We start from the raw sequence: 6,113 nt of genomic DNA on the forward strand, positions 1-6,113 counted from the left end.
GCCTTTATGAAAATATCAATCTAATAATCATATATTTTTTAATTTTACAATTCTATACATAACATATGCTAATGTAATGGATATGTATTTTATATAGTTACTTTTGGTGTTCAATAAAGAAATATCTAATGTTGATATCCAAATAAACATGATCATCATCATTCCCTTGATATGAAAAACAATCAAGATACAATTAAGTATAAACTATCATAATTTATTTGTGAAAACTAACATTGACATTTTATGCATAATCAAACAATACCAAATATGAATGATGAAATTTTTTATCATACCACGTATATTCCAACTCATAGTTGTGAGTTGAATTAGATTATTTAGTGGTAAACATTAATTGTAATTATAAAAGTAAATACAATGGAGATATATCAAATTCCACTAATCGAAAGTGAAAATTTAAAACTATCATTCTTAAATAAAAGAGTTTCTTAAAAGAATTGTACTGTCATTAATTATGTTATCTCATGTTCTAGTCCATTCAATATGTAATAAAATAATAAATTATCTGTCACACTAAAATTTTTGACTAACATAGAGTAGGATATAACCAATTAACCATAAATAGATTTGTGTCCAAATTAAAGTAAATCACTTAGGAAGCGCACCTCGCTTGATTTTTGTAACACAAAATTAGAAAAATATATCAAAACTTTCTTAGCTGGTAGGAACAACCAAAAAATTTTAGAATCTTCGTACTCCCAATATTGTATATAAAAAAATTTAATTCACAGATCTAGTTCACGAGTAGTGAACAGGTTTCATGAGTTGGGTTCACGAGTCATGGATCAGATCCTCAAAGTTACAAAATCCATCTGATTTTCATGATTTGGTTCATGAGTCATGAACAGGTTCCACGACTTGTAGACCAAGTCATGGATTAGATTTTAAAAGTTATAAAATCCATCTGATTTCCACAACACGGATCCACGGATTGTGGAAGCTTCCACGAACTATGGACCAAGTTGTGAAAACTTGATTTTAAGAATTTTCTTTTGGGTCAACACAAGGACATTCTGGTTATTTTTCTTATGAGATCCGACCCTTACATGCTTAAAACCCCTTTTGAACAATTAGTTACCATTATTTTCAAGACGAATACAATTAGAAACTCTCTTCTACTCCCCCAAAATATTCTAAGAAGCAAGAACACCTAGAATTCAAGATTCAAGGCTCAAATTCAAGATTTTTCAAATTGTTTCCATCCAGGAGGCATGTTGAACACTCCCTACTTCAATTACTTTCATAAAGTGTGAATTTCAGCATTATTTACATATATTTTTTTGATTGTTTGAAGCTAGGGTTGAGGATTTTATTTTGAAAAGCTTGTTATAAAATCTCTCTTCTTTATGAATGGTTCATTAAATATTTAGTTGGAGATTTTGTAACTAAAAATTGCTACATGAATATAACGAATCTTGATATCTTTAAATTGAATGAAAATTAGATGAATTTCCTATCCCTTTTATCCTTGAAGGGAAAACATATTTTAAATTCTTGAAATTGTTAATGGAAGCTTAACCTTGAATATGTTCATAATATTCAAGGTGGAATTTTAGAGTCTTAAAATGTGTAATGCATATGGTTTTTGCATGATATAGGGACTTGCTAGTCTTGGTATGATGATACCAAAATATGAATGCCTTAAATGAAAAACTCCATGATAAATGTGATGAAAAATATTTTAATTGGACTTAAAGAGAAGTGTGTAGTTTCATCGAGAAGGTGTAGTCCTTGTGACCAATACCTGAAACCGCGTTTGCCGATGTAGGAAAGTCTTGTCCTAAAAAATAGATGACTATTGTATGCTTGCTTCGCACAGAGGTATGCAGTTATGCTAATGATATGATAGCCTAATGATGATTACCTCAGTTCATGTGACTAACATAGACTGGGGCCCCGCCAGTTGGGTATGGATTGGACTCATATATCTCGTAGGTTATTTAATGTCAGTGTAAACTACATAGTTTAGAATTAAAGATTTTCATGTAATTACTTTTCTTTCATACTTTAAGTCACTTATTTCACATTATTTTTATTATGAGCTTATGATATATATTTTATTAATTATTTATAAACTACATAGGTTCTCTCTTCCCTTGGGTTTCTTACCAATACTGATTGTACTGATCATCCCCTGACACTGAATTCTTTGTGATGTAGGTTTTGAAGCACATCCCCTTAATTCGATTCAGCATTAGAATTTCATTCGGGATGACAACTAGCAAGTGGTGAGACATTTATTTTTTGGAGGGCTAAATTTATTTCTTTTATTTAGACTATGCTTATTTTAGTAGTATGGCATTTGCTGGGGCCATGTCCCACCATAGAATATTCACTCATTTAGTTAGAGGCTATGTAGACTAAGTTAGTCAAATGTTTCTATTCCACATTCCAAGACTTGGATTTTGAATCATTTTTGTTATTGAACTTTATATTTTATGGGCCTAATTAAGCACTTTATATATGACTATGCTTATTATGAAATGCTAAGGAGTCATCACAGGACTTCTTTGGTCTTGGATGCCTGTACAACCAAGGTCTCGAATTGGGTCATGACAAACTTTATATCTGAGCACAATTCTAGGTCCCAGGGTGTCTGAAAAGTCATTTCAAGTAGAGTCTTTTTAGGAATGTTCAACAAATTATCCTAACTCCTGATTTTTCCTGCATTTCAGATCCATGCCTTTAAGAAAAACTAAAGGAAATAGAGCTTTAGCTGGAATCACTGCCCCACTAGGGAAAATACTGAAAAGGTCTGTCCTATTCATGGGATGCATAACCATAACAGAGCCTGTATTTTTTATTTTACTACTCCTGCACCAGCTCCGACTAGTCCTCCTTGGTCTCCCATGAGTGTAACCTCACGAACACGACCCCATGGGGCAAAGTTTCTAATGCTGAATTTAGCCAGACAATTCATATGTTTACTCAAATTGTGTCATCTTAATCCTATATTTCAAGTAGTGCTGGCTCTATAGTTAGTTCTTCGAATGCTAGGTAAGTTTATGTGGCTAAATACACTGACTTTCATGAAATCCAAGATTGAGGAAGATCCCTAAGAGTTTGTGCATGAAATGAAATAGATTTTTAGGTTAATACATGCTAGTGATACCAAAGGGATGGAGTTTGAGGCCTACCGCTGAAAGGGATGACTTATCAGTGGTATGATGGGTAGAAGGAAATCAGAGGTGAGGATGCTGAACCTATTGTTTGGGAAGAGTGTTTGAATGCCTTCCTGGATCACTTTTTTTTTCAAAAAGTGAGCAAAGTTAAGGCCGAGAATTTTGTTAATTTGAAGCACGGGAGGATGAGTGTTAAGGAGTACACTCTAAAATTTAATCAGTTGTCTCATTATGCTCCATAGTTGGTGTCTAGGATGTGGGAATGAATGGGAAAGTTTGCTTATGGTCACTCTAGCAACTTGGTACTAGAATATAAGGGTGCCATACAGAATAGTAACATGGATATATTGAGGTCGGTGGTTTATATGCAATAAGTAGAGGATAAAAATAAAAAACAAGTAAAGGCAGAGTAAAAAGGCTAAATATGAAAGTCAGGATGCAAGTCAGTAACATTGCAGATAGGGGGAAAGCAATGGTTCGAGAAGAAATCTTGGGGAGATGCTCGTTCATCAGCTAGTACACCAGCCCCTAAAAATTCAAGTGATTAGATATTTTATCCTAACAGTGGCCTTAGGATGCAGGGTCCTTAGTCTCAGCCAGTGTGGCTCAGTCGAATCCATCTTATCTTTCTTTCCGCACTTGTGGGAAACTTCATCATGGATTTTATTGATTGAGTAAGGGTGCATGTTATAATTATGGTAAAACTAGACATTCTTAGCGGGAGTGTCAGTAATTCCCCAAAAGCACCCCTTAGACATCACACGGTTCTTAAGACTATGAATAGTCCTAAGCTAACCCATGATATGTATTTAGCTTAAAGCTCACATGAAAAGTGAACTAACATATATAGAAACTGAAGGTAAACGATGTTGTATCTTAATGAAAGTCTTTAACTTGGAAATCTTAAACAACCATTTGATCTTAAAACATACACAGTTTGACAAACCTCTACTACTGACTAGAGAGCCACTGGGACCGACCCCAGCTGACCCGAACATAAATAGAAATCAAATAACTAAATAACATGCATCACTAAATGGAAGTCTGATAAGCTGGATCCTCGAACAAGAGGACTCACCAAAAGTTGGGACATCAGTGATGATGCCCGTAGTCAATCGTGCTGCTAGAAATGAACACCAAAACCTACACTATACAACAATGTAGCACATACACATATATGTGGGTCAGTACCTCTGGAATGTACTGAGTATGTATGGGTGAATGCATTAGTAAAAAAATAACTGAATATATATGTAAACATTCAAATAATTCATGCTAAGCGTGAACGACTCACCTTGGGATTGAGTAAACTGAAGACTACAAGACCATAAAACATGGATAAGGAAGTATGTGAATAAACTTAGTGAGCCATAACACTTAGTTTCTAAACTCTTTACTTTTATTCTTTCTTATGAGAGATTCTTCAAACTGACATAAACTATGCGAGCTATCATGGAGTCCAACGGTTTACCTACTTTGGGGAGAGTTGTCCTATCTTTGCAATCAAAATATAACCTTAACTTAAGTGATCACTATATTTCATCCATATTAAGAAAAGGCTTAACCTATGGTGGCTCCTAGTTTTCAAGAATTTAGGATACACTCATCTGCATTCCCTTCTCGGTGCTAAATACTACTCCTAGAATACATATATGCTCAAACTTAAGAAATCCACCTTAAAATAGCATAAGGGTTTATAGAATGAAAACCAATTATGCTTCTCTTTACTTTAAATCATAATCAAGATGAACAGTTGTGGATTTCATATCTTAACTTTAGATCAAATGATCAATCTTTCTTTAAATCATGTTATAGAACATATCAATGGATCTTAAGAGCATAAACTTCTTGTAAACTCAGTACTTGTACTTAGGACTTGGAAATCATGCCTTACAGCATAGAAACTCATGCCTTACTTCATAGAAATTTGTAACAAAACATTATGCTCAATAATCACTTTAAAATCTTTCAATAAAATCCCAGTCAAGATAATGAAATTTAAATTACAATATAAATCTGACAAGTCAAAACATGAATATATGTAAACCTTGATACACTTAAAGCTTTTTATCACATGGCAATGTCATACTTCAAGAATATGGTTATTTGGGTATGAACCTGTAATGATCTGAGACTATCCCCTAGTTGTTACACAGTGCTTAACCCATGAGCTAGTATCTACTGTGAGCACTAAATAATATAGTCATGAATGCGGAAGAATAACTGAAATTTCATAAGGTTTTAATAATGAAACGAATACTGAATTATAAATCTGGCATAATACTGAGATCTGAATAATTTGAATAGCTAACTGTAGTGTCTGAAAAGCCTCTAAACTGAATACTGTGAGTTGATGGGAGAGGCCCCCAACTAACTCTACTAACTATTGAGATAAAGACATGAAGTAATATAATCTAACCTCGGATGATGAGGATTCACCACTGCTACTATACTGCTGATGATCTGAGGGACTAAGTGCGATCTGGGAACTGAGTGTCAGCACCTATGATATGATACATCATAGCGTAAAAGAAAGGTATGCGATCAGTACTTTGAATGTACCGGTATGCTAAATGAGGTAGGCTGATATGCATGGTTTCATGAATAGAAATAATAATAACTAACTGATTATACATGTAAAACATAGAGTATTAAATAAAGAGCATGAAATCTGTAGATACTGAACATGCTTGAAAATCTGTAAATACTAAGAATGCATGACCAGGTATATAACATGAACTGAGTAAAAGTCTATAAACTGGAATAACTGAAATAACTATATGCTTTGGTCAAACAACACTAAGACTGAATAACTGAATTGGGACTGTAACTGAGTTTGTATTTGAGATTGTGGGAGGTACATCTAACAGACATTCCCCAATTTGAGCTAATTGGGATCCAACCTGTAACCCCAATTGGAAGAGTGTTAATACCACTCCTCGGGTACTAACGCTGGTTGTGTGGATCCACTAA

This window comes from Capsicum annuum, chromosome 9, assembly GCF_002878395.1.
Source record: "Capsicum annuum cultivar UCD-10X-F1 chromosome 9, UCD10Xv1.1, whole genome shotgun sequence".
Lineage (NCBI taxonomy): Eukaryota > Viridiplantae > Streptophyta > Magnoliopsida > Solanales > Solanaceae > Capsicum > Capsicum annuum.